Below are 12,630 nucleotides of genomic sequence, written 5' to 3' on the forward strand. Positions count from 1 at the left end.
TAAGAATGGAGTGACACATAGTGTCTCTAGTTTACCTAGGACAGATCAACTCACTCCTGTTGTCCCGACATAATATTGAGAATGTCCTCTTTTACTCTCAGAGGGTGTAGGTTTGAATGATTAATTGGACAGATACCTTAGATAAAGGAAGAGACAAGACCCAGGAGAGGAACAATGTGTCCTAAAAGTGAAGGAGGTAGCACTAGAGTAATGAGAGTCGTCAAGGGCAGTGTTAAGTCAGCAATGATGAGGCTAACCTGTAATTTTAATGTAAAACACCCTTAGTAGGACTGTAAGGTCAACCTGTTCAGTTTTGACCTTACTAACTCTTCCAAAGCATTTTGCCAAATGTATAATTATTTAATGATCAGGGTATTTATTGTGTTGATATTTTGTCAGATTTCTGGTACCTTGCTTAAGAACATTTTTAAGGAGTACAAGAACATTCATAATCTTTCCTGAGTACAGAATTTTATAACCAAATTGCTTCCAGTCTTAATTTAAAAATTTAAAATATGTACATAAAGTTGCACACCTCTGTACCTCTCATAGTGCCTATCATTGTTTACATACAGCAGGCACTTAATACATGTGTGCTTGATATGTTTGTGAATACCCTGACTATTGACCAATGCACAGGGGGCCTAATTATATTTATAAAATGGCTAAAATACCATTCTTAAAAAGTTTTGACAGTGTAAATAAAACTTACTGTCTTTATGCTCACACAAACTCATGGTATAATTTCACCAAAAAGGGGAGAGAGTCCCTATCACCGTTCTGTTTCATCTTAGTCAGCAACTTTTGTCAGTCATACTCTTTGTTGAAGAATATCTAGTTATTCTTGAGGATTCTGGAGGAAATAGATGATATTGGTCCTGGCTTAAGAAGCTTAAAGAATACATTCATTCAAGGATAATAATGCCTTTCCTTTGATGAAGTGTTTGCTATGCATTACATGAAATTCTAATAAGGAGTAAGATTGTTCATGCACTGTATAGGCAGCCAGAGAGATACAGTCGTGCTAATGTTCTATTATGTTCACATAGTCAGAGAAATCCTCATATCTCTTTATTTATAGAAGGCTAAATTAACTTTCATTTATTCCTTCACTGAGCAAAACTCTGACTTGGTTTGAAAAAAGTCAAGGATATAATTTTTTACACTCAGTAGCTTAGAGTCAGGGGGGGAAGTGATAAAATAAATGAGAAAAAAAAATGTACTGAGTCTGGCAGATAGATTACTTTTTCCCATTGTAGAGATCCTGCAGTTTCTCTCAGAGTGCCTTTACCTTCTAGGCTACGTGCATGTACTAAATATTTTTAAGAAAGAAAAAAATTAATTCCTAATTAATATTGATATGTATCATGTGTATATATTTAACATTGTATCATGGTGATTAGGGATAAGCAACATACACTAGAATTTTCCTTTTATGTTACAGAGATATCAATCAATAAATTTTGTTTTCTACTGTATTAAATGACCATTTGGGTATTGTGGCAACCATAACAGACTTAAGGCTTAGGAGTCTGTATTCATGTAAGCATATCCTAGTTTAGTGAGGAGCCAAAAACAGTTCTTGGTTCATCTCACCAAAGGGGTGCATCTTGTTTCTATTTGACCTATAATCTAGACCCTAGGAGTATTTGATTCTTTGAGATCTGCGGTTCATACTGAAGAACTTTTGGACATATCACTGATTAGTAAACAGCTAACATGGCTATAATAGGTCTGCTGCGGGATAGGATGGTTATTATTTACAATATCAACATTAAAATTGATGAGGATGTTGGGTTGTGGAGTTACTGAGGTTGAAGCTCTGACCTGAATTTGGGCAGATTAATTTCCTGAATTTGTTTTCTTATGTTTGTAATGAGGATAAAATAGTAACTTAGGGCGATTATGTGAATTTGATGAGATAACAAAAATAAGGCTTATAATAAGCACTAAGTAAGGTTTGCTATCACCATTAGCATCTTGGGTTTTTAATGACTTCTCATGAATATGTCACCTGAGAGCTAAACTAATTGTCCTTTAAAGAGATTTATAGCTTTGTCCTTTCTAAAAATGCAAATAACTTATTCTTTTTATAAAAATGGTACATGTTTATTGTAAAAATTTAAATGTAGACTACTTTAAGGAACATAAAATCACCACAAATTCTATTGCCCAAATACAACAACTATTAACATTTTGTAAACATCCTTCTAGTCATGTTTCTATGTATACTCATAAATTGAAAGCAGAGTTGCATAATAACATCTCTGTCACATTCTATCGGAAGTCACAAAGCCAGCCCAGATGAAAGGAAATCGATTCCGCCTATGGTAGAGAAGCATACCAAAGATAGAAAGACAAAGACAAAGACCTGTGCATACCAAGATAGAAAATAAATTGTGATATTTGAAATCCACTGCAAGGGAATTGCATGATCAAAGATTTGGAAGTAAGAATGAATTGTATTGAAGGTCAGCAAGAAGATAGTTTGCAAGAGTATATGAGAAGCTCTTGGCTATTCTACAGGTACTGTTCTTAGGAGTCCTCAGGTTGTTGGCAATGCCACTTCACTTTTGGATCTTGAATCAATAATACTTGTGTTTTGGCACTAGGTATCTTAAGATTATTCAAATATTATATCTGGTGCTTCCATCTTAAGGTAAGCATAATAGTAACATCCACTTTATAGATATATAGAAAGAGTAAATGATTTAGTGTTACTTTCTACTTATGTTTCTTTTTATATTCTGATGCTAAAGATTACAAAAATGACTTGCAGATATTATTGCTAAAAAACAAAGACTACTGGAAAGCAATTAAAATGTATATCTAATACAAAATAAACAGACAAGATCCATAAGTAAAAGAAATTCCATTTTTACCTTAATTGTACCATTCCAAACTCACTTTATTTTCTCACTTTTTTCCTGTAGCTCATAAAGCTGGATTTATAACTAGATAAAGCAGGTTGACCTTTGCATTCCTTAAGTTGAGGGGCGTAGGAAAATTTCTGTATCAAATCATTGAATTACTATAGTCTGAATCTTACCATTATAGTTTCCTTATTTTGTGTTTTAAGGTTTTTTAAAGAAAGATACAATATAAGAATTTATAAATATCCTGAAAAATACAGCTTATATCATATCATCTATTCATCAGATCAGATCATAATTGAACTTGTGTGTGTGAGAGAGAGATAAAGAGAGAGGGAGAATAGAGATGATAGAAGAGAAAATATGCCTTCTCCTAACTTAACAGAGGGAAAAAAATTTGGAAACAAAATAGAAGAACTAAAAGCACATATTATTAGTTAAGTAACTTGTAAAATATAATCTGTACTTTCAGTTGTTCCTAGAAACCAAAACATTAGCAATTTTTTTGACATAGAAACATTAAAAAAATCTCTTTAATTGGAAAAACAGAAAGGTCCGTCATGCTATCTTTTCCAAATTGGTATTCTGCTTTTTTGTGTTTGTGCTGTTCTTTGCCCAGCTTGGCATCACCTGAAATGAATATATCTTATTTTCCTTAGTCATTTGTACTCACCTGAAGTTTTAGTGTTTCTTTGTAACTATGATTTTTGAAACATAACATCAAAATAAAAGTATCTCTTTTCCCTTCAGGCATGTCTGAGTGACTGTATCACTAGCAATCTCTATCTGTGTGCCTTTTTATTTCCAAATCTCACATTTATCCTTCCTGTTTCTTTCTAAGATGGCTTTAGAATTTCTGAGAAACAAAAGAAGAGTGACCAGCATTCCAAGGATGGCAGATTGAGCAGGGCCCTTGCTTGAGATGGTGCTTAATACCTAAGACAACTCCCTCTAAAGTGTGTGTGTGTGTGTGTGTGTGTGTGTGTGTGGTGAGAGAGAGAGAGAGAGAGAGAGAGAGAGAGAGAGAAAGAGAGAGAGAGCGAGTGAGAGAGAGAGATCTCACCTTCGTATCAGCTGGGCAGTGTACCAACCAGGAGGATGTGATATCCTAAGCAATGAGGTAGGCCCCTGTAAGAAGGGGGCTCAGGGTGGTAGTAGATATATGAAAGAGAGGGATGAGATGGGCACTAGTGTGGAACTGGAGCCTCTAAAGATAATACTAATTTTTGGTTGTCTTTGGTTGCCTGATATATTTTGATATTTTTTTAAGAACTATTGTTTGATTCATAATAAGCAAATCTGAAATGATGAGGTCAGTATTTTATGAGCATCTATTATTATTGATCTATTATTATCACTCCTCTTATTTCAGAGTCCTTTTTTATATTTTCCAGCGAATCTTTATCAAAGCTACAAAAATTTCTATAGCTATATAATCAAGGTAAATGTACTAATTTCACTAGAAGTGTAAATGAATTGTGCTGGATTAGAAAGAAAAATAAAATGGATTTGCTTAGCATAAAAAATAGAATAGCTATCATAGAAAGATGAAGTGAAGCTATTTTGATTCTTTGTTTTTAATCGAACTTTAATTTCTTAGAGTTCTTTGAATGAACAATCCTCTTATATCTTTCCATTCATCCCTTTTCTTCCATCTTTGATGTTACATTAGTAATTGATTAACATAAGTTTCTGTTATGTATTAATTTCATAAAATTAAGTGACTCAGGGTATATAGGAAATAATATCAATAATCACTTCATGTAATTATTGAAACTATTTTGATGTAGTCAGTTGTTATGGCACTCATAGGATCATCCATAAACTGGTGCATTCTGTCTAATATTATGCTATAATTTGCTTAGGTCCAAAAATTGTCCCTCTGTGACCCAATGCATCTCACCAGTTGGCATTTAATTCAAACAATGATTTAATCAACTCGTATTAACTGGAATTACTCCTTAAAAATTCCAACACTTCTTAGAAAGATAGTACATTAAATAGGTTTTCAATATTTAACATAAAGTAATAAGATTCATTTCTAACTGGATAATTGGTGCATTTCAGGTACTAGATAGAATGGGGCATAGATTAAGTGAAGACTGGAAAAGAAAATTTCTGCTCATAAGTAGATGCCTAGAGGGTGCCTACATATGTGGGTCATTGCAAAAGAGCATCCAGGGAAACCAGGAGCCATTATAAGAGAATTGGAAGGAGAGGAAGACTTCAAAACCACAGGTTTCTGAAGATCAGCTTCTTCACTTTGTTCTAAGACCAACAGGAATCATATCATATATTTTAACAGGCTGGGAGCTATCCATACAATCACAGATTGATGGGACATCTTCCTTCTACATCTTGAATATCATTATTAAAGGTGGACTTTAGTAAATGTAAATAGAAATGGAAATGATGGTTAAAGCACCTACATGGTTTAAAGGTTACCAGAAATGCATTTTCATAGCAACATTTTTAATTGCTTATTCTAAGGCCAATATTTACTTGCCAAGATTTATAAGAAGGTAATTAGGAAAAGTAAATGTTGGATGTCATCATGAACAGGCACAAAAAGTCTAAAAAGTACAAATCATTAATGAGATGAATGGATGCAGCTTGACCTAAGGAACAAACAAAATGAAGTGACTGGAGAATGTAATTCCTTCAGAGACCCAGATATCATCATCTTATCTGTTTTAGTGAGGAACTCCTAAGAGTGGAAGCTGAGTTACAATTAATTGGCTAAGCATAGATTTTTGTTTGATTCTGCAAATTACTTAACCATAAGAAATAAACTATATTTAGTTTATATACTTCGACTGGCTCTAAGTTTATTTGTGAATTTTTGTAACCTATAAAAAGGAAAAGATCATTAGCCTTCTTTCAAAGAATGTGATTTGGGAGAATTAAAGACTGTATTTTTTCTATAGAAAGTAGTGCTATTACTTGGGAGCAGGAACTGCATCTTTTTATCATCATATCCTTAGTGGCTAGTGTAGTGGCTGGTATAAAATAAATGTTCAGTATATATCTACTGAAGTCAGCAATGTGAATGAATAATGAAATAAATGATTAGTAATGGCATTATTCAATCTTTTAAACTGTGCCTCCTTTTGAAAACATTAAACATTCGTGACTTTAATGCTTATATTATAAAAATAATAGATGTTTTAGAATTTGAAAATATAAAGTATATGAAAGGTTTTAAAACTATCTCCTAAAATATACTATTGAATTCTGATGTGCATTGTAAGGAGATCACTCCCCTCCCCCGCCCAGGTTTTCTATCCTGTTGAGAATCATTCTATTTTATTAAGGTTTAAATTATTTTAGTTGTATAACTAATCAAACAAAGCAGCTTAAAATAAGAATAGCCATTTATTTTACTCTTGAATCTAATTTATGCATGGATAGGAGGGCATAACTTATTTCTGATCTATGTGGTATCAACTGGGGTGGCTTGAGTGGGTCTGGAAATCCACGTTGGCTCAGCCACAGACATGGCTGGTTAGCTGATGTTGTCAAGATGTGTGCTGCACACATAGTTATGGGTTGATGGAGCATTTTCCTTCATGTCTTTTATAATTAAAAAATATTTTACTTATTTATTTTGAGAGAGAGAGAGAGAGAGAGAGAGAGAGAGCATACATGCGTGAGAGTGTGGGAGCAGGGAAAGGGGCAGAGGCAGAGGCAGAGGCCAAGGGAGAGAGACAATCTCAAAGCAGTCAGCCTGGAGCCCAATACAGGGCTTGATCTCACAACCCTGACATTATGATCTAAGCCAAAATCAAGAGTCGAACTTAACTGACTTGCCACCCAGACCCTCCTCCTTCATATCTTAACTATGATTATTAAATGGAAATAGAAATAAAAAGTGATTACTGAATCACATATATAGCCTTAAGTGTTGCCAGAGATGTCTTCTTATATCAATATTTTAAATTGCCCAGTTTAAGGCCTGTGCTTAGCTGGGAGCTCAGCTATGGCTATTGGCTAGGTACCTTGATTCCTCTTTGCGTAGCCCTCTTTAGAAGAGTGCTTGGACTCCTTCAGGACATGGAAGGTACAATCCAAGAGCTAGTGTTCAAACACCAAGGAATTGTAAGTTTCTAGTTTTTTAAGTCTTAGGCCCGGACACTGGCATATGAGCACAGTAACTGTATTCTATTGGTTAGTCATAGAGTAGGCCTGAATTCAAGGGGAAGGGGTGTAGATACTGCCTGTCAGTGGAAAAGTTGTCAGAGATTTGTGGCCATTTTTAATCTACCACAGTTACCTTCAAAATAATTTCTTTGTGTAAGAAAATATAAGACTCTTTAGATAAGGTATTTACTAATCTGTATGCCAGAATTACTAAGACTTTAAATATGAGGAGCTTGCAAAAGTAGCTTGTCTAAATTTGTCTTAAGCCTAAAAGGCTAAAGGAATGCATATAAAAAGAGGCTTATCAAATTTTAATAAATTAGCCTAATTATGATTACTAAAGTAGGTGAATTGACTATATAGCATTGCATTCAAAGGGTAAAATTATATAAGAGACCTTTACAAAACTGGCCAAGCCAAGCATGGGCATTATGTTTGACGAATGATAATGGGCCTTCCCAATTTATTTATTATCTTAATATAGCCAGGACATGTGTCACCTTAGCTTCTAAATATTTTATTCTCCTACTCTCATTAATAATGTATATTCCATCTGTGTTTTTGTATCACCAGTAGTGAGACTTTGATTAGCAAAAAGGATGTTTCTGAAAAAAATGTTCCTTAGGTTTTTGGTGTGTACTGGAAAAAATATAAATATATATAACACTTACTGTGTTCCAGAACCTGGACTGTGTTCTAGAAATACAGTAGGGAACACAAAAGACAAGTCTTGAAGTACAGTAGTAAGCAAAATGAACAAGGCCTATGCCTGCACTCAGAGAATTTGCATTTCTAATGGGGAAGATTGATAAGCATATAAATGAGTAAATAAATAAATAAATAAATAAAGTAGTGATAAAAAAGATTAAGAATTTAGGTGTAGTAAGGTAATAGAGAGTGATCTAGGAGAAAGGTGATGTTTAACAGAATGGTAGAAGATATTTGCAAATGACATATCAGATAAAGGGCTAGTATCCAAGATCTATAAAGAACTTATTAAACTCAACAGCAAAGAAACAAACAATCCAATCATGAAATGGGCAAAAGACATGAAGAGAAATCTCACAGAGGAAGACATAGACATGGCCAACATGCACATGAGGAAATGCTCCGCATCACTTGCCATCAGGGAAATACAAATCAAAACCACAATGAGATACCACCTCACACCAGTGAGAATGGGGAAAGTTAACAAGGCAGGAAACCACAAATGTTGGAGAGGATGCGGAGAAAGGGGAACCCTCTTGCACTGTTGTTGGGAATGTGAACAGGTGCAGCCACTCTGGAAAACTGTGTGGAGGTTCCTCAAAGAGTTAAAAATAGACCTGCCCTACAACCCAGCAATTGCACTGCTGGGGATTTACCCCAAAGATACAGATGCAGTGAAACACTGGGACACCCGCACCCCAATGTTTCTAGCAGCAATGTCCACAATAGCCAAACTGTGGAAGGAGCCTCGGTGTCCATCGAAAGATGAATGGATAAAGAAGATGTGGTTTATGTATACAATGGAATATTCCTCAGCCATTAGAAACGACAAATACCCACCATTTGCTTCAACGTGGATGGAACTGGAGGGTATTATGCTGAGTGAAATAAGTCAATCGGAGAAGGACAAACATTATATGGTCTCATTCATTCAGGGAATATAAAAATAGTGAAAGAGAATAAAGGGGAAAAGAAAGAAAATGAGTGGGAAATGTCAGAGAGGGTGACTGAACATGAGAGACTCCTAACTCTGGGAAATGAACAAGGGGTGGTGGAAAGGGAGGTGGGCGGGGGGTTGGGGTGACTGGGTGACGGGCACTGAGGGTGGGCACTTGACAGCATGAGCATTGGGTGTTATTATATGTTGGCAAATCGAACTCCAACAAAAAATATACAAAAAAAAAAAAAAGAGAGAGAGAGAGAGAGAGATAGAGAGAAAGGTGATGTTTGGAAAAGGTAGTCATGGAAGCCCTCTGTGGTGAGTTGGATTTTAAGCAAATACTTGAATGAGGAGAGAAAATAGACCAGGTGAAGATCTTAGAGAAGAGTACTGTAGGCACTATATATAATGAAATATTACTCATCCATAAAAAGGATAAGCTCTTTGTGGTGACACAGATAGACTTAGAAGGTATTATGCTATGTGAAATAAATCAAACAGAGAAAGACAATACCATATGATTTCGCTTATATATAGAATCTAAAAAAAAACACAAAACAAAACAAATGAATAAAGAAACACAAAGCAGAAACAGACCCATAAATACAAAGAACAAACTGATTGTTGCCAGAGGGGTCAGGGTAGGGGATAGGCAAATTGGGCAAAGGGGACTAGGAGATACAAACTTCTAGTTAAGGAATGGATAAGTTGCAAGGATAAAGGTACAGCATAGAGAATGTAGTCGATAATATTGTAATAGTATTGTATAGTGACAGATGGAGCATAGCATAACATATAGACTTGTGGAATCACCTGAAACTAATGTAACATTGTGTGTCAACAATACTTCAATTTAAGGAAAAAGAAAATTAGGGGAATCAATGGAAGGAAAAATGTTATTCCCTCTGGTATTAAGTACTGCTCCTCCCTCCCCAAATTAAGACCCAAAGAGTTTTTAAATATTCAGTTATTACAACCTTTTGGGGTAATCTGTTGTTTCCCAATCAAGGCAGAATGAGAGGAAGACCAATGAATCTCCAAGGGATTAGAAGAATACTATTAAATTAAAATGATAAGATTAGTTGATGATTGCCACGTTGTTGTCAAATATAAAGGCTATTAAAAATAGACATTTGGGGGGGCACCTGGGTGGCTCAGTCAGTTTAAGCATCTGACATTTGATCTCAACTCAGGTCTTGATCTCAGGGCCATGAGACTGGGCTCCACGCTGGGTGTGAAGGCCACTAAAAACATTTTTTTTTTTGACATTTTGGCAAATACACATACCACACAGAGATGTACACATTTATCTTGGGAACAGAGTCTGGTGGGAAGCAGTGTTTTGCTTGCTATGGAATATTGTACTTTCTCTTACTATAGTTTTTGAAATGTATGATAGTCCTAAGCATTGAAAATATTAAGGAAGAAGAAGTTTCTCTTTTCAAAAATATAGATATATTACACAGATCTACACATGTGATAAAATTTTATAAAATCACATACGAAGAATGCATCTAAAACAATGGTGAAATATGAATAAGATCTATGGTCTTATTAATTGTATTGTGCCATTTTCAATTTCCTGGTTTTGATAAATGACTTTAGTTGTGTAAGATGTCATCACTGTGAGAAATTGCATGTGGGTATACATATGAATTTTCTGCACAATTTTTGCAACTTAGATCAAAGTAAAAAAATTTTCTTAATATAAATACATGTAATTGAATATCTTACTTTAAATCCTGACCTTGTTTATTAGTCTTATCCAGAGTAGGCTGCCATACTCCCATGAAAATGGGAAGCAGAAGTGGATATCTTTGTAATATGCCAAACTTAATGGGATGTTGATTATATTCTTCTTTTATTAATGCTGCACACTTTTAATACTTTGGCAGTTTTATTCATGTTTTAGTACTTAAACTTTTTATACGAACAGAATGTGTGCATATTTAATGTACCCGAAAAGATGAAATGTGTGGTAATTTGTTAAACTAAAAGGCAGTAGTAAGACACTTTGGCAAATACAGCATATTGCAAGCATTTTAGGGAGCCAAACAACCTAAACATGTCAAAATAATAGGTAGTTCTGTGATATTTATTGACAACTTATAATAGCTGAACAGTAGTAAAAAAATGATTGTAGCCTTATTTCATTAACTTCTGAAATGTTCGTTATTTTAGAAACATAAATTTTCTTTATTTTTCTTTCCTGAAAATGAAAACTTCCATATTTGTTATACGATTCATCTGTCATTATTTTGTTTGTATTTCTGTATTTGTCTTTCCTAATATCAACAATGATGGAATAGAGATATTAAATCTATGATTACCTATTTTTTGTTTTTGTTTTTAAATATATATATTCAAAGATTTAAAGATCCATCTTGCCACTGGCAATGACATGGATGGACCTAGAGTGTATAATGCTAAGTTAAATAAGTTAGAGAAAGACAAATACCATATGATTTCACTTATATGTGGAATTTAAGAAACAAAACAAATGAACAAAGAAAAAAAAAGAGACAAACCAAAAAACAGACATTTAACTATAGGGAATAAACCGATGGTTCCCAGAGAGGTTGTGGGTGGAGAGGATGGATGAAACAGGAGAAGGGGATGGAGAAGTACATTTATCTTGATGAGCCCTGGGTAATGCATAGAATTATACTGTACACTTGAAACTAATATAACTGTAAGTTAACTACACTGGAAGTAAATGAATGAATGAGTGAATGAATGAATGAAGAAATGTCAGCACTATATTGTTCCTACTCAATTTTAACAAAATATGATCAGTCTTAAAAATTGTTCTGAACTGGCATCAAAATCCCTAAATAACAGCAAAAAACAACTGAGTAAATGCTTGTAAAATCATAGCTTTCTGTGGTGAAATTATAATTTGTTATATTCAAAGAATAACTGTTCTTAAAAAAATGAATGATTTTCTGAAAATAGATTAAGGTTTGGAAATTGCTTCACTAGCTTGATTTTATACCACTTTCATCAAATGGATTTGGCTGATGAAACTGAAATGAAATAGACCGTACTGGGTTTAGAGGAGTCATTTTTCAAATGCTTAGAGGAGGTAGAATGGAAGTGACCACTAGCTGATGCCCCATTCTTTTGTGAAATGCTTGTGGAATGTATGTGGTTACTAAACATTGTGTTTATGAATATTAGGGGGAATAAAGTACTGCCCCTTTTCAAAAGAGCTTACTGTCAATCAAGGAATGGAACCAAAGGGACAGGATACAGTGGGGTGGGTGGGACTGGAGGTATGTTGAGTTTAGGCTGAACTCAATTATTTTTAAAAAGCTTTTACGAGAGGAAGTCAACATTAGTAGCCCTCCCACATCTGAAAAGAAAAGAGTTGGTAAATTATGGGTTGAGGGAGGAGGTAGCAGTCACGGGCATTAAAATCCCTACTGCACTCATAGGACTTTATAGATATATAGCAACGGTTTGCAAGTTGACTTTACTCTTAATTAAAATGATGGAATCAAATAAATTACAATACTGGGATTAAACATGATATTAAACATGAGTTTAATAACTGGAATTTTCAGGCACTTGTAAAGTTTTAATTTAGCTATTTATTCTAGTCCTATTTCCTTCTTTAAAAAATAGAACTCTTTAATTTGTCCTTACTCCCCATATTTCTGATGTTCTCTTGAAAATATTTATTAGCAGAGAAGTATTCCAAAAGCTGAAAGAGACAAGCAATGAATCATCAATCCCTGGAAAATTTAAATTGATCAGGCTTCATTCAGGAGGACACGGCAGCAAAATATCTTTTGCCTAAAGCTAGAATTTCTTCGGCAAATTCTAACTTTGGATTATCTAATTCTTCACTCTCATGTTTTGCCACATTGACTAGGATGGCACCTACACATAAAGTCACGTTTCTCATACTGATGGTAACATTTACTGAGTGAATACCAAATTCCAGGTACTCCTTTCAGGGGTTAA

At 34.4% G+C, this 12,630-nt stretch overlaps 1 protein-coding gene across 1 annotated transcript in view; it reads left to right on the top strand.

Annotated features, from left to right (window-relative positions):
- KCNH5 (potassium voltage-gated channel subfamily H member 5) overlaps positions 1 to 12,630 on the top strand; it is a 276,403-nt gene that overhangs the window by 160,805 nt on the left and 102,968 nt on the right. The gene's annotated exons all lie outside the window — the stretch shown is intronic.

This window comes from Vulpes lagopus, chromosome 6 (genome assembly GCF_018345385.1).
Source record: "Vulpes lagopus strain Blue_001 chromosome 6, ASM1834538v1, whole genome shotgun sequence".
NCBI lineage: Eukaryota > Metazoa > Chordata > Mammalia > Carnivora > Canidae > Vulpes > Vulpes lagopus.